Raw genomic sequence first — 25253 nt, 5'->3', positions numbered from 1 at the left:
AAAAAAAAAAAAAAGTGAGAACTATTGGTGATGGATGGATGGTTGGACTGGGTGATCTTGTAGGTCTTTTCCAACCTTGGTGATTCTGTGATTCTGTGATTAACACCATGCTCTGCAACTTCTCCATACAGGTGTGGAAGTTATGCAACTGTATTCAGGCCCAGAGAAGCTCATACAAGATCCAAACAAAGGAGATAGGGCTTCCCTGGGGGCTAGGGAAGGACATTTTATTTCTTGCACCATGCTCTCTGGCATCAGCCTGACAGACAGCCATTCTGATAGCAGCCATCAAGCTAGTGAGGCTGGCTCTTGGAGGGTAATTTCTCTTACTTCTATGTACTCAGCAGCAGGCTAACTGACCCGCTGCTTTGCTCAAGGTGCTGCCCCTGTAGTGAGTTCACCTGCTGATTCTGGTGTCTGAAGTTTCCATAAAATCTGCGTACCCTTCTTTGGGCCTCCCTTGAGGTTTGCTGACAAGCAATCAGGACTAGTGAGCACTCAGCAGTGAGGTTTACTTGGCCTTCTGGGTTTCCATGAGTCACACATTTGAGTTAGGATGTATTCTACTTGGGACCCACCACACTAACACCCTGGGTGAGGGGAGCCATTCTCCATGTCTGTCCTGCTCCAAACACATGCTTTTCTGCTCAGTGATGCCAGATGTAATTGCCACTCAGGATGCTCTGAAGGAGGCTTTGATGCAACTGAGCTTGCTTTGAAGCAACCACCAAGGAGGTATTTTTGCTTGCAGTTCTTAGAATCAAAGAATTATTAAGGTTGGAAAAGACTTCTAGGATCATCTTGTCCAACCACCAACCCATCCCCACCATGCCCACTGACCATGTCCCTCAGTGCCACAAACACCCCTTTCTTGAATGCCTCCAGGGATGGTGACTCCCCCACATGCTTGGGCAGCCTGTTCCAATGCCTCAGCACTCTTTCTGAGAAGAAATTTCTCCTAGTACCCAACCTGAACCTTCCCCTGGTGCAACTTGAGGCCATCACCTCTCGTCCTGTTACTGTTACCCAGAAGAAGAGGCTGACCCCCACCTTGCCACAATCTCCTTTCAAGAAGCTGTAGAGAATGATAAGGTCTCCCCTGAGCCTCCTCAGTTCTTGCATGAAGATGCTGTAGAGATGAGTTTCAAAGCCTTTGAGGCATGTCTGAAATCTCAGCCCTTGACATTTACATTGAAGATGCAATCTAAAGGTATCGCACAGGACGTACAAAGGAGCCAGCACCTCCCAGAAGAGTGACAACAGTAATTTCTGCCTGTGCCCATTGGTCAGCACTGTGTTTTGAAGAGGCAGGAAAACCTGCCACACTAATGCAGCTGCCTGGTGACAGCAGGTGATTAGAGCACAATAGGCAGCTCTGCAAAACCACCGGGCTGATGCCAGCAACCTGCAGTCACTTTGGACCATGGCTGAGTCATGTGCAGGGTCCAGGGACTTCCCTTGTGGTGCAGAAAATGAGTGAAGTTTTCATTTGAGTGCTTTGTTTATACTGGTGCAAATAGCTACTGTGACTTCCAGGTGCAAGCACATCAATTATAAAACCACACAATTTAATGCCTGACCCTTCTTAAAAAGTATGAGTAGAGGGAACACACAAGAAACATCCTGAGCTATGAAAGAAACTCAAAGTCATTCAACCAAGCAAAGCCCAGGCAGAGCAGTTAGACCTGGCGGCAAGCACTGGAGATTGCAACTGCACTGTTACTGTACTGTACCCCCAGGCAGCATGTCTGAAAGTGAGGACAATTTCTAAGGCATCTGCTGGGCTTGCATCCAGTTAGGTGCAACACAGTTCAGTGCACAGGACAGAATTTGCCTTCCTCTGTGCTCATATGAAACAAATATTTATTCCAGAGCTGTATGGAAGTTGTTGCCTAAAGAGAAATCAGAATTAGGTTTGTTCTGAAAGATGCACCTAGTCAGGGTTAGCTGACTCCTCTCTTGAGATTTTTATCCCTTAACAGTGTTACTCTGAGAAGTTTCCAGTGGGGCTGCAGGGCAAAGGTGTGACTGAGTCTCTGACCATGCAGATATGACCACTTCTCTTGCACGTGAACCAGGAACAAAATGCATTGATAGGTAGAGGGAATTCTCTAAAACTGCACACATCCCAAGTCTTACCCAGGAGTTTGGCATTCTTTGAGAAACATTTGACGAGAGCTTTTATGATCTAAGGAGGAAACCATGCTGAGCTGCCTTCCTGCAGAGCGCAGACAAGGGATGCCCACGCTGGATCTTCACTTCAGGGATGCCTGGAAGCACTGCTCAGAGGCTGTGCACAGCACTCTCCTGGCAGCTGCCAATGCGTACTGATAGGAGGCACTGACCTCAGCTCAGCTCTGAGTCAAGGAGACAAGTGAGGAGGGTGGCCTATCATCCCATCTTGGTGTGATTCCTCCTGGCAGCTAGTGTGGCAGAAGGCTGGCTGATAGTGGCACTGCGTTACTTCCCAGGTGTGGCTTCCTGGCCGCCACTTCCAGCAGGGCAAGTGGCCGGATGACTTCCCACGCAGAGTCCATAGGGCATGGGTGTGGGGCTCCACGCGTGTTCTTCACGGTGCTTTGGGCATGCAGGCAAAAGGGGGAGATGCCGCTCTGCTCAGCTGCAGTATGAGTAGGGTGTAGAGCTTAACTGCTGTGGACATTTTGTCATCCCCTGGATAGGAGCAGCTGCCCTGATTGACTAATGCATGGGGAGATTCACTGAAGTCACAGCACACATGATCTGGACAAACATAAGATAATTCTATGGCCAGGCTGTGCAAGTTGGTGCATCAGGCACTTCATCTGGAGAAATCTGTCATTGCGTGACAGGTAAGATGCATTTGAGTTTCTGGTGAATTTACGTTCTCATCAAAGAATAAAACAGACTTATTGAATTGCACATGGCACATAAGAAAACATAGCAGGGGCCTCACTGGCTCAGAAAGGGCGGTGAGGCAGTGGCACAGCTGCCCAGCGAGGTGGTGCAGTCACCGTCCCTGGAGGTGTTCAAGAACTGTGTGGATGTGTCAGTGAGGGACATGGTCAGTGGGCATGGTGGGGATGGGTTGGTGATTGGACAAGATGATCTTAGAGGCCTTTTCCAACCTTACTCATTCTGTGATTCTATGATTCTACACCAAGGTGTCCTGTCTCCAAAACAGCCAAGAAAAGGAAGTGTTGCACGAGCAGGACTTGAGATACAGGGCTGAAACAGAAGGGCAGCTGGTGTGGAAGGGATGAGGTAGAAAGGACTGCTGGGAAGGGGTCAGACTGCAGAAGCACTGGGGGAGCTGTGCCACGGCAGTCAAGCATGAAGATGCCAGGGAGGCCCAGTCTAAGGATGCCATGTGCTGGTGGAACCTTGATGAGAAGTCTGTGTGCAGCCAGGTGTCTTCTTCATGGGCTGCAGCCTCCATGAACATACAACTGTTTCGGGGCACTGCCCAAGCTACAGGCATGGGTAGGAAAGAGTAACCTGCCAGGAGGCCAGCAACCCAGGTAAGTCAAAAGCACACACATTTCGTTATTACTGGGATGGCTTGGCACAGAGCAGAAATTTATAACTGACAGGTTTGCCAGGGCAGTTAAGCAAAGCAGTATAACAATAGGAAAAAGCATTTCAAATATTTGACTTTATCTTGTAATTCCTTGCAGGCTGCTCCCAATTAACAAGGGGAATTTTGTCAGGCCTACAATGACTTTGATATGGTTGATAAATTCTGAGCTCTAGAGGTTTAAACATTCTCACCCCCCACCTCCTTTAGAAAAAACAAACAAAAAAATGTTTATTTATTTTCCAAATGGCATGTGTGGACAGTAGAAAGATGGAGCAAAGGAGTGGTTCTTTTCTCTTCTACAAGTAGCATGTAGGGCTGGGACATGAGAGGTTAACAAGGATGGAAGTTCCTCATAATCTTCAAGCTACATCTTCATGAAAACAATTTATCAATAGTAAAATCAGTCTCAACATGATGCTTCTGGTGTTTCTTATGGACACTTAGCAGGAGCAGTCTTTATCTCACAAATCCACCCTGTTTGCTGGAGCTGACTGCAGCCGCTATGCCCTGCCACCATCTCTTTGCTGCTGGCTGGGTGGCATGTGGAGCTGCCATTCCAGTAGGATATTTTATAGACTGCAGCTGTCAGCCTGTTTAACAAAGGTGCTTTTGAGCACATTAATATGACGTGGTTGTCTGCTGTGACAGGGGTCTGGATGCAAAAGGGTCTTTCCACTGCTCTTCCAGGCTTTTATATAGCTGCTGCTGATTTGAGCATACCAGCTTATCTAGGCTTGTTTTGTCTTGTAATGCAGCCTTCTGGGAAGCTTCTTTTGGAGAAATGTGTGGATGTGGCACTGAGGGACATGGTCAGTGGGCACAGTGGAGATAGGCTGATGGTTGGACAAGATGGTCTTAGTGGTCTTTTCTAACCTTAATGATCCTATGATTTTCATCTGCACATGGATAGATGCCTTTAGGAAAATACATGGGACCTTTCTCTGTGGAGGTCCATATTCCCAAAGCTCTAGCTACAAAAACTAAACAATGGCAGCATCTTCCACAGGTGCAGAGCCCACACAGGAATTCACACACGATTCCAGTTCCCCAGAAGTTCAGGCCTAGAAGAATCCATACAAATGACAATCATTTCAGCAGGACACAGAGTAAAAGTTTGCTTCTCAAAAGAGCCAGGATTCCTCCACAGGTCTGCATAGCAGCTAGGCTTTACTTTTGGAGACAACTGGTAAGGGGAATAGGTGTTTGGGTAAGGAGCTAGAAGGATAACACTTTTGATGGCAGACCCAGAGATAGAGGGAGGCCTGGAGATGACAGAGAATCTGTCTGGAAGAATCTGCTGGCACCGCTGTCCCTGAGAAGATGCAGGTTGCTTCGGTGCCTGTTCCCTTACTATTACCCTACAGAGACTTGCAGTCAGAAGGCTGGCCCCTAATTTTCCACCCTGGTTGAGCCAGCAATACTCACTGATCATGGTAAATGGGGAGTTTTCCAGGCTGAAGAAGCCCAGCTCCCTCAGCCTTTCTTTATAGGAGAGGTACTCCAGTCCTTTGATCATCTTTGTGGCCCTCCTCTGGATCCACTCCAACAGCTCCACATCTTTCTTGTGGTGTCTTCATGTTATGGACATTTACACACTGCATGACCATGATAGCTGCAGGCTTCTTTGATGAGTCGAAGGATGTCCCCACCCTTCCTTTTTTTCTCATTTTCTGTGGGATTTTCCCAGCTCATCCTTCATAATCAGGATTCTTCCCTTGTTTTTACTGAGCTGCATGAACAGGCAACAGTTTCCCACAAGGAGGGTGTAGAATGGAGAAGCCTTCATTGATGTTTGGCATTCCCAGGATGCCAGCTTGATTTCCTGAGGCTGCAACAGGGCAAACACAGGTGCAGAGTCTGAAGTGTGAGATGTCACAGTCCACCTTGCAATCAGCTCATCATAAGGCCAAAGAGATGGAAATAGTGGGATACACTCAGCCCTCACAGTGCTGCTGGCGGTCTGGAATAATTCCCTGCTAGTTATTTCTTTGTTCCCATCCCAGAGGTGCTATCCACCTCTGTTATCCATGACTCTTCAGCTTGTGCTACAGGTTTCAATGTCAGGACTTTAAAGCTTGACAAAGCAGAGGCTGCTCTGGTTAATTTTCCATCAGAGCTATGTTAGGAAACACTCTTCAGAAGGATCACGATCACGATCACAGCTGTTTTTTTTTATCAGCAGCAAGAGCACCATTAATTTGAGTGTTCCAGCAAATTCACCATTTAATTTACCAATCCAAAAAGCATCTTCACTGAACTCAAACCCTTTTCTGCTTTCCAGCCCTGCTGGCGTTCATTCTACTGCTCCCAGTGCTGCGTTCCCATGGGAGGTCAAGGCAGTAGAAGGAGTTAAACCAACCAGCTGTCCAGGAGAATTCAGACATGCGAGAGCTGCCCAAACACACGTAGAAAGGCGACTGGCTGGCGCATGACCCACTGAACAGATCAAACAATGCAGCTAGGAGCCAAGAACAATTTCCAGTACCTGCTGCACTGAGATCCCCCTCCTTCCTTTTATAGCTAAGTCAGGGCAATATCTTCCAGTGCTGCTGTAGCAACACGCACCTGGTTCTGAGCACATGTGCCTCACAAGGTGACACTTGTTTGTGCTTAGGCCACATGCCACTTATGTCCATGATGGCCTTTGAATCCACAGATCACTTGTGAGCTTTACGTGCATCCACTGAAACCAAAGCACCAGAGCTGCAGGGCTGCAAATCAGTGCTTCATCTGGCACTGTAGATTCTCCTTCTTTCCTCTTCTTTCCCTTCGTCTGAGGTTAGAGTAGGGGTGCTGGGACATGCAGCTACTGAGAGGAGTTGAACAACGTTTTCCTCTCACTCCAGCTGCAGAAAGAGCAGCAAAGTGGATTCTTCCCACCCATTTGACCCAACAGTTTGTTCCAGGAAAGCAGAATTTTTTTTTCCTACCATGCTGAGAAACACTGAGCAGATTCTGTGCAAAGATCCTTTCAACCCCTTTATCACCCGCTATTCTGAACACCTGAGCAGCACGAGGAGCATATATGATTGTTGTCAGAACACAGGCGGGTGTTTCAGGTGTTTATTTTTCCTTTCGCTTTTGGTTTGTATCTTTGAAGGGCAAAAGAAGGACATGAAGTAGAAAGACATGTGGTGTCTTCTTGCAGAAGATCCCTCTGTGAGTGGCTCTGAGTCTGTTCCAGCCATCTGGAAGTGGGCTCATCTTGCAGCTGAGATTTCCTGAATGCTGCAGAAGTCGAGCTATCAGTCAAGTGCTAGCTGGCCCTTCAGTTACCTAGGCCCTTGCAGTGGGACACTCTGAAGGTAATGGCTTTGACCTTGAACTTAACTGGGTATAAAGTGGGAAGCAAGGGAAAGGTAGAGAGCTGGGTTCTGTGCTGTGATAGCTCCGCACTACAAGGAACCCTTTCTGCTTTGAAGTTTTTATGCCCTGCCACATTGCACAGCTATGACCATTGTTTAATGAAATCACAGTGAAAAATAAGACAGAGCAGGCCCTTGGAGTCCTTTCTGTTGTGAGAGCTGGCTCTGCTGGCTGTGGTATGTCTGCCACTGCATCAGTGCGGTGTCATGGCACACTGTGCTTCACCAAAATGGTGGAAATCTTTCCAGTTATTTTGGCTAAAGCTCTGAACTAGCTGGAACTTTGTAGGAACCCTCTGTAGAAGTTAGGAATTGTTCCTTTTCCCTAGGCAGACACAAGATGCAGTGACATTGAGAAGAAAATGCTGCTGGGTCTGAAGAACTTTCTGAAGGATGATGGGCTGCAGGTGCTAAATTCTGCTCTTAGCTGCCCGCTCTGATTGTCACCATACATGGAAGATGGGAAAAACATACATTGGCCATTTATGCGTTATTCCCTCCTTGCTCCTTTGGTTCTTGTTCTGACAGTGTGATGGGTGAAACTGGAGAAGCAGCGTCAGGTTGCAGGAGTGATTTTGACAGGTTGAAGGGCCAGAGCTAGTGCTGGGAGACACGAGGCAGCCCCATTTGTCTTGGCATTACTAAATTCAATGGGATTTTGGCCATAATCTTCAATAAGGCTAGAGTTTCACTGAGCATACCTCAGAAAGCACTGCGTCATACAGTTGTGTTGTCTGCTACGACATTTACTGTTAGTAAAACAAGTATGTTCTTTGTGTCACCCATCTCTGTTTTCATAGGTCTTCACCTGCATTATTTTTTCTCATCCACTGTCTCATCTGTTTCTATCTACCTACCTATCTATCTAATCTATTTTTTCTTTTATTTCAATCTGCTTGTCACTCGCTGCCCTCCCTTGCTGTCTCCTCTTGCTCTTTCATGTACTCTGCAAGGAATGTGCCTACAAGAAGTATTTTTATTTGGCAGCCTGAGTAAGCTTTCTGTTTTGGCCGCGGGTACTGAGATAAGCAGCCAATGGAGTTGAGATCTCCCGTGTCACGTTTTAGCTCTTTCCATCTGATAGAGAAGATGACCTCACTGCCTGTGTTTGGGAGGTATGATTGCAAGGGCAAAGAAATTAGAGTTAACCTTGAAAGAAGAAGCATAGTGGCACACATATATTTTTGGTCTGATTTGCTGTATAATGTAGAGGTGTCGCTTGGGATTCGGGCAGTTGTTTAATACAGAAGGTGTGCAAAGGAAAAGGAATCCAGATACTGGGGTCTTAAAAGATATTTGCCCTTTGACTTTAGCAATAGGAGAGGATGCCAAAGGGTCTTTGTCTGCTTCTGACAAATTTCCTCCTTGGAGCATGTTATTCTCTGACCAATCTAGAATCATGGATTCATTTGAGTTGGAAGAGACCATTAAAAGCCATCTTGTCCAACTTCCCTGCAATGAAGAGGGACACCTACAGCTCCAAAGGGTGCTCAGAGCCCTCTCCAGCCTGTCCTTGTGTGTCTCCAGGGAAACCTAAACGTAATATAAGATGTTACATGGTCTTTGTCTCTTCAGTTAAAGAAAAGGAACCTGTTATGTATCAGGGGTACTGCTGTTTTGTGCTGTTATGATATCAGGCCTCCCGGGATACTGACAATAATTTAGTTCCAGATTGTCATGGAGGGGCTGGCCCCTCAGTATAATGTGCCATTAGCAAGACACTAGGATAAATTCTCCCATACAGAAATGTACGAAAACACTCTAGGTGCAAATGTTTATACTTCCTCCTGCACTGAGATTTGAGAGTCTCAGATGACACTGGCAAGTTGTCTGGGAGAACATTTTCAAGACAGGCTATTAAATGCTGCAAAACCAGTGAAGAACTGAGTGTAAATTGTGGTCTGAGCTGTTATGAAAACAGGAACCAGGCAGGCCTGAGGAGAAGACTGGTCTGTTGCTTCAGTGCATGAAATATCTGAAAGTCTACCTTATTATCACACAGCACCAGATAGAATCAAAACTTGCGTTGCATTAAAGCACCTGGAATTCTGGAGACTGTGCTGTCCCGTCACGATTCCCAGCTTTAAGCACTGATGCTGAGGAGAAGTTGTCCTCTTCTTCTGAGCAGAGCCACGATGATCAAGTTATTTTAGGGACATGGCTGGGAGGACTGATGTGTTTGTGTCTCATGTCACGAAGGTCCCTCTCACTTTTTGTTGGGTCATCCATCATGCTTTGCACAAACGCATTTGGAGGCATTAACTCATCCTTGGTGTGACATGAAAGAAACCATGACGCTTTTCTAGTAAGAGTTGTGCATACAGAAATTAGCTTAATTCTGGTCTACATGGGTGCTAGCTCAGTGCATCCTTGCACGTAGTAGCCATGGTGTGGATGGGGGTGTGTGCTAAGGCAGCCAAACTGCTACGTTTTGACAGTTCTGCTGCATGCATTAAAATAACATCATCCTGGTTTGTTGTCTCTCCTCTTCCACCCTCTCCCCTCACTCAGCAAAGTCTAAATGGAACTAGCTCCAGATATTAAAATAGCTCCTGTCTAGCTTGTTCAGTCTATTTCAGGAGGTTGGTTCCATCTGGACACAGATAGAATACAGAGACATTGTGGAAACCACAGCCACAAGGGGCCATCGGCCAAAACTAAATGATTTCCCAGCTTACGCAGAGTAGTTTGTTCTCCCCCCACCTCCTCCCATCGCCTTTCCTAGCTTAAAATAACAGTGGGAAGCTGTTTGGCTTTGTTTTGTTGGATTTTTCTGCTTGCTGTACTTGGTCTGGTGTGAGGGGATGGAAAACCAGGAGGGAGTTGTGAGGTGGTAGAGACTTGTTCCCTTCTGGATTGAGGTGAGACCTCCAAAACCACCAGAAAAACCAAAACCCCACATGTATTTCTGGCATGTGTTTTCAAGGAGCAAACAATCAATGGGTAAATCAATGCATGGATTTAGCAGCTTGGACTATGGAATTAGTTTCATAGCTTGTCTTAGATTGACCCAAAGGGCAGTGGACATGTATGAAGAGCATAGGGCAAAAGTCACGCAGGGATAGCTACAGTCTGACTAAATCAGCTACAGGGAAGGACCCATTTTTTGGTTCCTGTGATTCTTCTGTTGCTAAGCTAAAACTTATCCTATGGAGCTGTGTTGCTTAACAACCGCTTCCACCGTGGAAGCTTTGACCCCAGATATCCTTAGCTGACGATCTAGCTGAGAGGACTAATTCAATTCACCATGATGAATAAGACAGAAGTGCTGACTTCCACCAATATTCCACTCGTCTGCTTGGAGTGTGTCCACAAGAAATCAATATATTCTACATTTTCTTGCCCTCAGGTTCGTAGCTCTCATTTCAGCTCCTGCTTCTGCCTGGGGTTGTTTCTTCCTAAAGGCCTATTCCGTACCTGCATCAAAACTAGTAAGTTTGGTAAAACTTCTATCTTCCAGTCTAAACTGCACCAGAGTCAGTGAGTATTGCCAAACACTTCTATGAACGCAAAGGTGTCCCTAGCCCTTGAGAAGAACAAAGATGAACTCCCAAATCCTCACTAAAAAACTATCCTTGTTTTGCCAAGAGGTGTCAAACTGTAAGTGTGCAAATTACAGTGGGAAGCTGCAAACATGAACGGAGCCTTGGGACCAGATGGCTCGGAACCAGAAGGGTTTACAAGAAACTAGGCCTCAGGGTGAACCTTGCTGCTTTGCTACTGAGCTCCTGGTACTTGCTCTGAATGGTACTCAATGCCAGAATTTAACATGCAACAAATTTTACCACTTGAGGACATGTGCATCTCATCACTGTAAAAAGAAAATCAGCATTAGCAGTGTGCTGTGGGCACTTTCACCTTTGTAAGCAGAAATAGTGCACAGATGCAATATCCAAGCTCAAGCAGCAAAAGTTTCTAAGACTCATTTAAGGGTAGTCAACACTGTGTAAATATGTAAATTATGTGATCTCCAGATTAGAGCTTTTTTCTTGTTTCAAATAGCAGCAATCAACCCTAGAACTTGAGGTAGGAAAACACTACCTTTTTGTTTTTTTCCTTGGTCTGTGTTTCCTTGTTTCATAGCAAGAAAACAGAACAGAAATCAGAATTTCTGTTTAATGAAATAGATGTTTCAGCATTTGTTTTATGACAAAACTGAGATTTGCATTTGAAATATAAAGATTTTTGAAAGCGAAACATTTCCTAAAACGTTTTCTAAAACTTTCATACCAGGAAATTGCTTTTATTGACAAGTCTGAGGGGAATGGCCTATGTGACTGTTCAAGGTTGCGGTGTTCTGAGTCAAATTGTTCATTTTGCCTGAATGCTTGAGTCAGTTCAGCATTACAAAAAATTTTTGCATGGAGGCACATGACCCAGGCTGAGCAGTAGGCCCATTTTCTCATATGAACCAGAAGTATTATGGGAAAGAATTGCAGATGTTTAGGAGATGATGTATCATAGTATGCAAATGCACTCGAAAGAGTATTTTGGGCCAACTCAAAGACATAATGTATCGTCATTCACAGTGAATTATCTGATTTTAAATACATGGGTTTGATTTTCCTACTGGAAAAATGAAAAACAAATCCCTTGGGAAACAAAAACTGCTGATGTCTGTAGGAAATCTCTTTCCCTCAGGAATAAATTATAGCAGAAATTTCCTGACTAGGTCTATTTTAACATATGTAGAACCTGTCTGTCTGTCTTTCTACCTATCTGTCTATCAATCTTTCCATCTTTCTATCTTTTGCATTTAATGAAGGTTTAATCATTCTGCACTTAAGGACAGTTTGTCCTTAGACTTTGGCTCAAACCTGGAGTCACCTCCATGTGTCAAACTATAAAGTATTTATCACGTACCTCTCTATAGACTAACCCACAGATGTGAACCAGCACATTATTGTCAGTAGCTGAGTAATTATTTTAATTTGAGCAAAAAGGTCAGTGGGACCAAATGTTGCTGTAGCCGTGTGGTTGGGGTGTTACACACACCCACACATGTTATTATTTGCTCAGTGTTTGCTGTTTTTTTTTTAACTGCTGGGTTTTTTTATTATTATTATTTTTCCCCCCTTCTTTTTCCCTTTCTCTTCTACCCCCTTCCCCCCTCCCCCCCTTTTTTTTTTCCACAAACCATAAAAATAAAGACACCATCTCTGGCTAGAAATGTGAATGGAATAAATGGCAAGTTCCTGAAATGCTCCATGTCAAATTAGCTCATGTAAAAATGCCCTCCACTTACACTGCTTCTAAACACTGCTAGGACAGCCTGCTCTCCTGGAGCCAGACATCCCTATTTCAGGAAACACGGCACGGGAGGCGTAGCCCAGCCAGGACAGTGCAAAGTCAATGAGGCCACCTGGATGCGCTCTGCTGGAGGAGCTGCTCTGTGCTTTCCGGGCTCTCCATGGATTGTTTGATCCATGCAGAGATGAGTGGAACATGAGTATCATATGCTCCCTTTTCCAGAGGGGGAACTGCAGTGAAATTGTTTCCAATGTGTCACAGAGGAAGTGTGTGTCTCATTGTCATAGAGGGCCTCTGCAATGGGAATTAAGCACCTATCTTCCCAGTAAGGGTCTGCAAATTTCTCCATAAGGTGTTTCTCCAGCCCCTGCCTGGGCCATGACACATCCCTCCAGCTTTTCTGCCTTTGTTCCCTCAACAAACTTTCACTTTCTGTCTCAGAAACAAAGAAATGGCCAGGATGCTTCTCAGACCATGTGCTAACTGAAATACTCACATGGCTCCTTTCAGGCTGTTGCTTCTATGGTTTAAATACACTCTCTTAACTGTGTCCTCCAGAAGTAGAACACCTACCCAAGGCAATGAGGAATTAATTATAATAAAACCATTGGTGATGTATTCTGATATCTTGAAGATTTATTGTTTCTCCTATCCTAATAAACCCAGTCGAGCTTAGTGAGATATATGAACTGCTCCCAGAATGCTGGTTTCTCAATTAAGTCTATGGCCACAAAAGAATTATTGGATTTACAATATTAAATGTTCCTGGGAAGAAGTACTTGCAAAATAAGCTGCATTCTCCACCAAGAAAAGGAAAAGAAAAGAAAAGAAAAGAAAAGAAAAGAAAAGAAAAGAAAAGAAAAGAAAAGAAAAGAAAAGAAAAGAAAAGAAAAGAAAAGAAAAGAAAAGAAAAGAAAAGAAAAGAAAAGAAAAGAAAAAAAGAAAAAAAAGAAAAATCTGGAACTATAAATGGGAGTTGCAGAGCACAATACTTGTGGGAAGGATGGAAAAGAAAGCCAGATGACTTAAAAATCAGAGTGGAACTATTCTGACCTCTTCAGTGAGGGAAAGCCAAGAAACCAACTTGCAAGAATCAAATCCTGGCATGCTCCCACTGGACCTCTGCAAAATGTGCAATGTTTGTTAATGACGATTTTTCAATGCAACAAAAATACTTCTGGAACAGTGATTTATTGCCTCACAGACCCAAACTCTGTGTAAGACATTTATAGAGATGTTCTGAGCATTTCTGGAGGGCATGTGAATGTGCAGCATCTCATACATAGCCCAGCTCTTTCAGAGAGACAGCATATCACCCTTGGGTATACGTCTTCAGCTGTGGACTTCAGCTAGCTGCAAGCTGCTGCTCTCAGACCTCCTGCTGTTGTACAGGTACAACCTGAGCCTACATTTTCTTTGCTGTCCCGACTCCGTCTGTGCTGCCCCAGCTCAGATAGGAAATGTTTACCAAGTGCTGATCTCTGCTGAAGTCATTGCTCAAATACCTGGACAGATGTTGGATTGGGTTGAGACACTCCCTGAATGTACGTGGGCAATGAGTGAGAAGCTCCTCTTGCGTAGCCTTGCTTGTTACCTTCTTATTATCAACAGTGCAACTGTGAATCCTTTGTTATCTTTTAAAATAAATATTTCTCTTGGATTGAAATCTGCTCTGGAAAGGCTGTGTCTTTCCCAGCCAGAGGAGGCATATTACAACCTCCCATATGTTGTGAAATTAGCTATTTTCTTATGAGTACTTCCATGATTTGAAAAGGCTGACTCCTTCTCTGTTCCCCAGCCGTGGTGGTTGTGTCTCCACTGGATATCTATTTAGACTTTCACTGGAAACTGGCACAGTTCAAAGTTAAATTGAGAAATGAGATGATGGAAGCAGGAATTTTGGCTAGAGAATTACCGACCCATTTCTTGAATGATCATCGACTACATAGTGCCATGATTTCTAACAAGCTCTTGCTTCAGCCAAAAGTTTTCTTGCTGTGTGCTCTGGACAACAGTTGCTAAGCCATGCTTGCTTTATTGTGCATCTTCAGCTTTTCCCTTCCCTGCACACGATTATTTTTGTAATCACCTGGTTAACGATATGGTCAAGGACAAATGAAAAGGAGGAATACTCCCTGTGGAGGCTGCTCATGGGTGAGTGTTGAGGTTCTGTAAAATCACAGTGCAGCAACAGCAAACAGAGCAGTCTCTATTTTGCAATATACTGACGTGACAGTGATCACTCACTGGCATTCACTTTGGCTCTTCGCACTGCATTATTGTGTGAGATGTTGTTATCTGGCAATGACATTCATCTGACTGCACACACCCTACATGTTCACAAGTTGGCTCTGAAGGAGGGAGAGTTGGTTTATTTTAATATGTCATGGCAAATATTTTAGCTGTCATTCTAGGGAAAGTGTGTGCTCACACTTAAGGATGCCCTCACATGGCCTCTGCTTTTTGGCACATTACCCAGATCACACAAGAAATAGCAGGGATAATTTTTGATGTGACAGTGGTTGATGCCAACAGAGTTTATGAGACTGAGATCTCTGTTTCACAGTACAAGGTACAGCTGCACTCTCTAGATAACGCTGATGGAGAAGTTATCCCAAGCAAAGGAATCCTTCTGTGGTGATAGTGACACAAATACCTGTTGCATCATCTGCATTCTGCTGCTTCAGTGGGAATGTGGCAGGATTGGGATCTGGGAGTGGAGCTGGTGTAAGGATAGCTCATCACGTCTATTGCAGATCCTTGTGAGCCAGCTGTGTTGGAGGAACAAGAGATGCTGCAGCAAGGATCTCGAGGTTGCAGAGCGTACTTTTTGCTGTAGAGAATATTTGGACCTCCTGTTCCCAATCTGACTGAGCCCCCATGATAGCAGGAGAATGGTTTTATCTCCACGCATCCTATTGGTCCATCTTTCCTTAGAGATGTGGACTGAAATCCCCTCAGCATGCAGATGGTTCTGACCCCAGGGCTCTTGTGGGTTCTGGGTGGAAGCAGCACCTTCATGAGCCCCCATACATGTGAAGAAAAGCAGTGAGCTGGCTATGAAAGAGCCAGGATAGATGCTGTGCTCCTTCCACAACAGATGCTGCATTCTGGTCTCCTTATGAAGCCTACACTGTCTCCAGAAGAACTGTTTCATTGCTCTACATTCACCATGCACTGTCCATCAGGTGTTATGCCCTGCCAGCAAGGTGGTAATGATGTTGCTGATGGTGGGTTTTGCTAGAGTGAGTACGTCAAACTATTTGTCAAGCCCAGCAGGGAGTGATGGATCATCATTAACTCTACTCCACAGAGCTGGATCAAAGTGACATTGGTTTCCTTCTTTGTGCCTTAGAAGTGTGAATCTATCTGGGGAAGATGCCACTCACACTGCCTATTTCTATGTCTGTTCTTCTGATGGGATTCTGCAGAAGAAGGAGTCTTGAAGAAAGCAAAATATACTGTGCAGCCTGGTGAACAGTACTGGAACCTACTGTCTTCTAGTTATTGAGTCCTGTACCTCCCTGACTGTGTTATGCTGGTCCATCTCCCTGCAGGTGTGATGCTGGAACAGTTGGGTTGTTAGACGTGACTGTGCAATGATGTGTCCCCAGTTAGCAAAAATATGACTTCCCTTCCTGGGGATAACAAGTACCGGGATATAACAGTCTGGGGCTACTGGTTTGACATTTCCTTCTCCAATTCAAATGGGTGGTCTCTTTACAGCCCTCCAAGTGTTACTGGCAAATTCTTCTTCAAGTGCTTCTTTATGGCAATTTTGCCATCTGCCTGTAAAGGAGATGATGCTGGCAGTTCTGTGAGAGGTCCCCTTATTTTTTTTTTATTTCTATTTTTATAATTCAGCATTGTACTTCACTGTTTGGATTTATGCAGAAATCCTCTTCTTGACATGAAGGACTCTCAATCTAAGAGGAGGCCGCATGTGTGCACTGCGTGATTCATGGAGCATTACGGTGCACATTGACTGTGCTCAGAGACTAAGAGATCATCAGCTGCTATTTTTTATTTTCCATGCATGTGACTGACCCTTGGATAGATAGCCCTGTGACTAATCTGTGCCAGGAACATCTTGATGGACTTCCTGATCTCGTGTGCTCTGTAAACTACCTGGGCTTCCTGACTGACAAGGAAGTGCAGCCCTCGTAAGACACAACACCTGGTGTCATTGCACTCTATTTACACCACTATTTTATGAAGCAACATCCAAATCCTTACTCAATATTTTTCTCAGCTTTTATTTAGGCAAAGCTCCCACTAAGTTGGTTCTAGCATTACCATGGTGATAAACTCAACAGGAGAGGCTTTCCCTTGTGAGAATGCCATCTGTATATGAGGGGCAGTGCTGCGCAAAGTTAGCCAGCTCTTTGTGTTATTCTGTGGTTTGTTTTTTTCCTCAGAGTTGCTCATAACATTGCCAGTCACTAAGTATTTAGCCTAACATTTTCCATGCTAGGTCCCTTAGTTCAGTGTGATTAATTAATTATTTTTTTTAAAAGGCTAAAATGATTAATTGATTGAACATGATTAGGAAAATGATACTGCTTTGTACATACATATATATGTATGTACACACAGGTCAAAGCAATGCAATTAAATCTATGTATATATATCTGTATATTAAAAATATATATACATACGTACATACACAGGCAGCTCTGAAAGTAATGACTGCTATGTTATTATATTGGCCCACAACATCAGAGGCAGATGTTTGGTGGTACGGCAGTAGAGTTTGAACCATCCCACTAATATTCCACTGCATGTTGTTCCTGTGTGACAGATGGCAGCAGAGGAGCAGTCTGGCCAAACAGTGTGTGACATGGAAGTGCGTATGAAGCAAAGGTGTGTCACTGAATTCCTCCATGTAGAAAAAATGGCACCCACTGACATTCATTGACACTTGCTGAATGATTATGGATACTGAACAGTGAAAAGCTGGATTGCATGGGCAACATTTTCCTAGCAATGATGCTGTCATAGCAGCTGTGAAGCAGTGGGTCACCTCTGTTAGTGCAGATTTTGATGAGTGCACCATGTAGGCTCTTGTTCATCGCTGGTGAAAGTGCAGAGCTAGTGACTGTTGAAAAGTAGTGTTTTGTAGCTGAGAATGTGCTCTATCAAATAGTGTTATTGTGTTCTTTGTATCTTGTTTCTATGGAAACAAATTAGGAGGCATTAAATTTGGAGTGATCTACATGTGTATATACATACATACATACATACATATATATATATATACACACACATACATTTCTTTTTACAGTATTTTCATTGACTGCCTTGGAGAAGGATCTTGATACTTCTCTGGAAGGTGGTCAATATTTATTAGCAGCTATACCTGCTACAAAAAGTTATCCAGAACTAACCATATCTTAGGCTCCAAAAAGCTGCCATGTGCACATCCCTGGGGAGTGGGAGAGCTCTGCTGCCCCAGGGAACCCTTGCTGAGCAAGGCTTTCTCTGCAGCTGCTCCACTGATCTTCAGATCTGTGAGAACGTATTGTGAGCCCTTCTCCGCTTTGTGGCCAGATGTGACTTCAGACTGCAGGGAGGAGGAGCTGATTGCAATGTATAAAGTCAGGAGGTAGGAGGAGAGGAAGGTCACCAGGTCCACCCCCTTGTCGAAAGAGAGTAAACACTGCCTAAAACAGATGTGACCAACACATCTTTCATGACCTCCCGAGGCATCCCCATGCACTGTATATCACAGCTTCCTGAAGACGTGTCCTCACTCTCCAGCCCCAGCTCTCCCTTACAATCCCAGATCTCCTGTCCAAGTGGGCAGTGTGAACAATTTATTCCTTTCTTCTCTGTGGCACACTTGCATAGTCAAAGAGAACAAACTTGTCTTCCATCAGTTCTGTTTCGCAGAGCCCAAAAAACCATTCCTTTTGGATGTTTATTTTCTAACCTTTTCCTTTCCGTTTTTTCCCGCCTCTATTTTCTGACATGTGATCCTCCATTCTCCAGAGACTACAGACAGGGTCAGGCTGTCTAGGAGCTGGGGGAAGAAGGGCGATCTCTTCATGCATCTCCCTTGGACTCATTGTGTTTCTCCATCATGCCCTATGCAACTCTTTCACTTTCAGAGAATAGTAAGACATTGTTGGCTCCCAAGTAGACGTGTAATAGCATTATCACAGCTATCAGGTGATCAGGTAGTATCTGAGTCACGTTAACTCTGCATAAGGTAATATGAGCCGGTTAAGGCCTCTGACTCATTGAGCAGGGTTTACCCTGGCAGAGCTCCTGCCTCTGCTCACTGCTGGGCTGCTCTCCCATCCTCACAGCTCTTGTGCACTACTGGCGAACTATTGCTGTGACCAGCTTCATCCTGCTGCACACGTCTGGAAAGTGAAGATGCTACTTGAGCTGCTGAGGAATGCTTGCTCAGAAAGAGAAACCACTGAGAGGTGACAGGAAATCACTGATGGATGGCAAGGAACAGCCATCTCAGAATAGGTTGCTCCTGCTCAGAAGTCTTTACTTCCATTGGTGCATGTCAACAACGTGGCTGGAGTCAGCCTTGAGGAGTGACTGGCTCAGCCTGCTAACTACTGAGGTGCCATCACAGTTTGCCATCTTTGGGACACCAGATGGGATGGGGGGATCCAGACTGAGCAGCATCCAAAATTGGAGGATGAACTAAAAGCTGAGTCTTAATTCCATCATGTTAATTTTAATCTCATTAAGGTTTGTGAAGTGAGTAGTTACGATAGGGAAATCACCACAGGCGGAAATGAATAAGACAGGCTGGATACAGAGTGGCAAATAAGCATGGGGAGAACAGGAAGAAATCTTGAACATGTGCAAGTTACAGATTACAGTTTGTTTTGTGGATAGAAAACCTCTGGGTTAAAGGTAGACTGCCTCAAGCTTGTAAAGTTGGTATCTTAGTGTCTGCACCTAGGAGGGAAAATAGTTATACAGAAAAGGCCAACCTCTGCTCCTCCTAACCTGGTGGTCCCTGGCTTTGAAAGTTTACCTGTTTCTGAGCAGAGCTTTTTGTACACAAAAAAAAAAGACTCTGCTTAAGATGGCAGGGGCTCTCTTGCACCTAATAGTCAGAGGAGGTAGCAGCATCCTTGAGAATGGGAGGACTGGTAGCAAAGACACAGGGTCTGCCTAGAGGTGAGAGCATATGGGAAGCAGAAAGCACAGCAGGAGGAGGCTGTCTCTATGGCCTTGGAGAGTGTTTGTGGTCCCTTCCCAAGTCCTGATTATTTGGTCCTTAGAGGTGTCGGTAGGACCACAGGAGGCCTGATTCCCAATAATATCTAAAACTGATGCAGCTGGATTGATGGATCCATTTCCATCATACCCACTAAGACACATCTCCAAGATGACGATGCTGTGTGGGAAGGGACCAGCCAGCAGTTTCACAGCACTGTTCTTTAATAGAATCACTGCAGCATTACTCTTTACGGAAAACACTACTTTGAGGGGTGAGTCTTTGGGGAATACGTTAGATGAAGATGCATGTATCAGCCCAGTCAGACAATGTGAGGGTCAACAGGTTCCCAGGCTACATGTCCCCAGGTGCCCAAGTCTTTATGGGGAGACAGTGTATCTGGGTTCTCTCTATAAGCAAATTGGGAGGAGGCCAAGGGAATTAGTGCAGTGAAATGCTTACCAGGAAGACAAAGATAAATATTCATGTCTGGATTTGTTTCCCATCGACTTTTTTAATTACATAAGGAAGAGACGATGTCTGCAAAAGAATTCCCCTTCTCCTCCCACAGGATATAAAACGCTTTGATACATGTCCTTTTCAGCAACAGGAATCATCCTGAAGTGAGTTCCTAGAAAGTCCCCCAGGAAGAGATCTTCATATTTTCTATGGCTAAACTGGCAGTTCTAAAGAATGAAATGGCTGAAATTCCCCCTGTGCAGCAGTGGGGCTGAAGGCCTCCTCACTATCTGGGTGACACCTGACTCCCTGGTCTGAAATGGCACAGGGGAACAGAGGGTCCAACTCTGCCATGTGGTGGCACTCGCCTTTTTATAGCTGTGTTCACAACAACTCTAGTACCTTCTCTCAGTTATGTGCATCTGCTTGGGATGGAGAAAAGTCTCAATTGGTGTCATGTCCTTGATATCATAGTCCCATTTTGTGAAGAGCTTACTTCTGCACAGTGAGAGTTATGGCTTCCTTGTGCTTTGATGGGAAATCTAGCAGTGGACTTGCATACTGTTAGGTGGATGGTTGAACCTGATCATCTTAAAAGTCTTCCAACCTAAAAGATTCTATGATTCTACAATTCTATAACATTAGTTACTGGATTGCTAAGGCCGGCAGGGTCTGTAAGATAAAATTAAGTGGACGAACCCAAAATATCCAGCAACATTTTGTGGAGAGCTAGGCTGGAAATTTGCCGGACGGACAGACACATTATGGACATTGTGGCCAATGGAGCAAGGACCAGGGTGAGAGGAGACTCTTTGGTATGTTTAAGTTACATTGATACACTGTATGCAAAGAGAAATACAGAAATGTTCCTCCAGCCCAGTCAGAGACAACCTGTCTGAGTGTGATCCTTGTCACAGTAGGATGCAGTGCCATGTTGTATCACAGATGCCAGCCTGGGTGGTGAAGAACCTCAGCTTCTGCACTGTGTTGATGCTACTCTTAATCTGCTGCTTGCTCCACAGAAAAACCGAATCACCACCGTGTTTTGTCAGGCATCAAATGATTTAATGACTGGCCAGTGATACAACCTTCATTCCTCCCATTCCCCCTCTCCTTTTGTCTTCAGCCATCTGTTCCTGTCTCTCCCTGACCACAGTGATCATGCCTGGCTGTAGTTTGTCAGAGCCTTAAATGGGCAAAGGGAGATACTGGTTCCCTGTTTGCTCTCACTTTTAGCTGGTCTTCAGTTGCTGCAAGGTGAATGGACCAAACCAAATCAACAGAGATATCTGCAGCTTTGGCAATGCATTCCTGCTTATTTTACTTGCCTCTAATGAAAATGCACACTGCCAAAATATTTTGCACTGCAGTTGTACACAGGCAAATATAGAAGAGTTTTTGGTAGATATATTTGTATTTGCTTGTTTTTACCATGCACACTGTGAAGCAATATAATCCTGCTGGGGCCATCAAATAGGCAGTAGACTTTTTCATTCTTTCACTTCATATTATTTTAAGAGGCTTTACAGCCCACTGCCTTTTTGAAAAACTCTTCTCTGTCTTTGAAGGGACGGCCTGCTGCGTACTCAGATAGATGGTAAACTAGTTTCTGCTCCCGTTCCTAACTTATCTTCCTTCCCAGCCAGCTGAAAATCAAACCAGGATCTTGTACAGAAGAGGAAGAAAATGTGCTAAATCTCTTGTTGTTTTAAGCTCACACCCATTTTGCAAGAGCATGTGGAGGAAAAAGAGCTATGTTCTGGCAGCTTGCATGAAGGCTGGTAGTAAAAGCCTGAGCCATGTCTCTGTTGCTCTATTTCTTGTGCTTGGCTGCACAGATGAGAGCGTTATTTTTGTTGAAATACTTGAAAAGGTCTAGGAACAGCCTAAGATGTCTTCACAGAAATGATGAGCAAAGTAATGACCAGGCAGTGCAGTACAAAAGAGGAGACAGATTCCCCTGGAAGGGAGTATTTGCTATTTCTGCTCACCATCAGGAACATGGGTGTAGCCTTCCCCTCCCAGGCTAAGGTATACACAACTGCTCACCACCCCTCGCTTCAGGAGAAGGACGCAGCGAACAGGCTCTACTTTCACACTATTTTGCCTGAAGACACCTTCCCACCACCTCACACTGTTGACCTCAGCTAAAACCAAAGGTCTCCCAGAATGGCTGGAGCAAGGGTAAGTGGTGGTGCTCTCAGCCCATTCCATAACCGAAGTGGCATGACTGAAGACAGCTAGCCTGATAGTACCAGCATAGGCTTTATCAGAGCTTTTTAATGCTAACAGAGCTGTAGGATGATCAACCAAAATTCACAGAACTGCTTCTGCATCAAGATCAACGCTAAGGCCTAAGGTGATGAGCAAAAAAATGGAGAATGAATCCAGTGGACGGTCATAATTCAAGTCAGGAACCTCAGTCATGTAAATATATCAATAACTGCTTTGTTTATGTTGGCTGAAGTACTTCCCTCTCTGAATTGTGGCATACACTAAGTATTGTGCTCGTTTCAAAATAAATACCTTACTTTCTGGGCAGATATCCCATGGTACAACGTTTCGCCACCATGCTCTGGGCATGCTGGCAGTGGCACGCAGTTGCTTTGTCAACAGGGGACAAAAGGGAGCTCTTTCCTTGCCCCTGGGGTGCCGTTCCCATCTGCTTTCCCTAGCTGGAGGGGTGCATAGCATGAGGTGAGGCCCTGTTCAGCTCACATGGGATTGCTGCCTACCTGCATTACTGCAGTGGGGCCATAGTTTGTCAGTCACTGACAGTAGCAACATACCATAAACTCTGCTATTTCCCATGTGGCTATGCCTACAACCCATTCGAGTAGTTACCTAGATAATTAGTGGTAGTGGCCACAGTTGCTGCTCTTTGAGTTGATGCTACTTGAGTAGATTCTACCACCTTTCTACCACCTCAGTGTTCAGGACTGATAGTTGGAGCCACTGATGAGAACACCTACTTTGCATGAGAAAATGTGGGTTTTGATGGTTGTAAGGATCATGACAGCACTCTCCTAGTGAGGAGCATGTGTTCTGGGGACAGCTAAGACCCAAGACTTAGAAAGGTAAAAGAAACCTACTCAATCGAAAAAGCTCTTGTAGGCATACAAGCCACTAAATTCATCTGGAGGCTGTAGCTCGTTATACAGACCACAGTGCCTGCAAATACGGAGCAGAAAGGACTGAACTGGGAGTGAGGCAGTGCATCTGCTCCATTCTGTGGTTTGTGTCCAGGCTATGGCAGCTATGCTTCTGAGAGGCAGTTTACCCTGCAGTAGCCTTCTGCTTGCCACTTGACCTTCCAGCCTCATCTTGCACCGTTCTGGTTGACTTTTGACTGTCCTCAGTTAATTTCTTGCCATACTCTTTCCTTCCCTCTTTTTAGCATATTTGCTATTCAGCAGGTTCACCCAGCAATAAATGATTAACCAGCAGATTTGTCACTCAGTCCCTTACTGGAATTCGGTAATTTCTCTGCTAACTTTGTATGTAAGATGAAAAAGAGAAGCAGCATTGAGCAAGCCCTGGCCTGTACCTTAAGTGCAAGTAATGACAATGAGGAAACACAAAAAAAGGCACATCAATTCGAGCAGGGAGACAGCCAACCCGATATACATTGGGGACAATATGGTGTGTGTGCCACCCTTACATAGATAACATGAATATGCTGAATAAAAAAAGCACCACCACATTTCTCAGCAGAGAGGGCTGGGAGGAGGCAACAACATCTCCACACCAACCCCACTTGAGCCAACCATGTGGAAAATTCTGGCTTGGCTCATTAGTGAGGTGGGACTGATGTGGGCAGATACGTGGGTGCCATAGCGGTGTGGGGAAAGAGCTGGCAACACAGACAGAAGACCCTCTGCAAGGTGACCTCCCCCGGCTTTCAGGAGAAGAGGTGCTTGCATGAAGCAGAAGGCACAGAGCTGCTGGTGCCATTGCTCTTCAGCAGGAGAGGAGCTGCTGGGGAAAAAAAAAAGAAAACTTCTCCTTGCAGGGTGCTTTCCTCCCTCTAACAAGGTAAGCAGGCAAATGAGTCAATTATATGCTGAAGAACAATGAAATAAATGTTTACAAGGTGCCTTTTAAATGTGAAGAGTTATAAACCAGTGAGTGGAAGAAAGCAGGACTCAACATTCCCTGGTGCCCAATTCAGGCAATGCTTAACTACTAGACTGTGAGGTGTTGGAAGGGCTCCAGTTCCTCTTCTGGCAGCTCTCCCCCCAAATCACAAGCACAATTTTTCTTTTTCATTCAAAGAAATAAATAAATACCATCCTTAATTGTGTTCTCTGGAAATGCCTTGAATGGAGAGGAGAGAGGAAAGGAGGAATAGCAGTTTTGTATCTCGTGCCTGTCTTTCCAGGTTTTTCCCAGTGCTGACATATGCAAAGACCCTTCCCTGGTTACAGGACTATATGCAATTAGTGCAGCATGTTATGTGTTGCCTTCCTATTTGTTGGTGCATTCACCTCTGTGCAAGCAACACAATGCCTGAGTGCTACTTACGTGCTACTGCCAACTACAGCTATCCCACGTACCCGAGTCAGACTTGAGGAGGCATGCCTTAAAGAGCACAAGCACTGAGAGTAAAGGTAATTGGGGCATGGGGATTTATTTGTCTTTAGAGTTTCAAGCCAATGTCTTTCACATTGTCAAAATTTTCTCATCAGTGTAAACACATTTTTTCCAAGGAGGTTTCATGAGCCAGGTTGCTGGAAGAGATGGACATGTGGGAGGTTTAAAAATCAGTACAAAAGGGCCTATGACAAACTGTGGAAGATGCGGTGTGGAGCAGAGCATTTGGTGGCCTTCTGTCCTACTCCCTCTAACCACTGGCCATATAGCAGCAGGGCAGCTTGAGAAGGTTTTACAAGAGAAACCAACACTTGTAGCGTGCAGGCATTCCTCCCCCCCGCCACAAAAACACTCTGGGTAGTGCAAGGGGTTGTACCTGCTTTGCCAGGGGAGCAGAGCTCAGGGTTGGCATCAGGTTTGAAACTATCCAGAGATTCAGGACAGCAGAGAAGCATGAGTCGTGAATATAGAAGGGACGGCAGTGGAGTTTCTGGACCTGTCTGCTGTTTACACTGCTACTGTACTTGCCGGCCCTGAATGTCATAACTTTGTCTCTGCTTGCTGACTTTGCTCCAATAACTCAGGAATGATACGCAAAGAGCAGAGCAAGAGGGCTGCTGCAGCTGCCTGCAGCTTCACTCTGCAGAGGAACGGAGCAGGGTATAAACGTGGAGGTGGGACTTCTGCAGCTTTAAAACAAGTGTTTGAGGGTATAAACACTTCATGGGTTTAAATCTTTGTGGTCCAAAATCTTGTTTTCAAAAACTGATGGGCCTTAGAAATCCCTCTTGCTGAAAAGCCCTCACCTCAAGCTGCTTCTAAATTGCAAGTATAG

At 44.9% G+C, this 25253-nt stretch overlaps 1 long non-coding RNA gene across 1 annotated transcript in view; it reads left to right on the top strand.

Annotated features, from left to right (window-relative positions):
• Window positions 1-2459: 2459 nt before the first annotated feature.
• LOC116216318 overlaps window positions 2460-25253 on the top strand; it is a 42926-nt gene continuing 20132 nt past the window's right edge. The window contains exon 1 of the long non-coding RNA XR_004158858.1: window positions 2460-2831. This is a non-coding gene — a long non-coding RNA (uncharacterized LOC116216318). The remainder of the gene's footprint in view (window positions 2832-25253) is intronic.

Source organism: Meleagris gallopavo, chromosome 2, assembly GCF_000146605.3.
Source record: "Meleagris gallopavo isolate NT-WF06-2002-E0010 breed Aviagen turkey brand Nicholas breeding stock chromosome 2, Turkey_5.1, whole genome shotgun sequence".
Lineage (NCBI taxonomy): Eukaryota > Metazoa > Chordata > Aves > Galliformes > Phasianidae > Meleagris > Meleagris gallopavo.
Note: the sequence above shows the minus strand (reverse complement) of the source record. Positions and strands in the feature narration are given on the sequence as shown.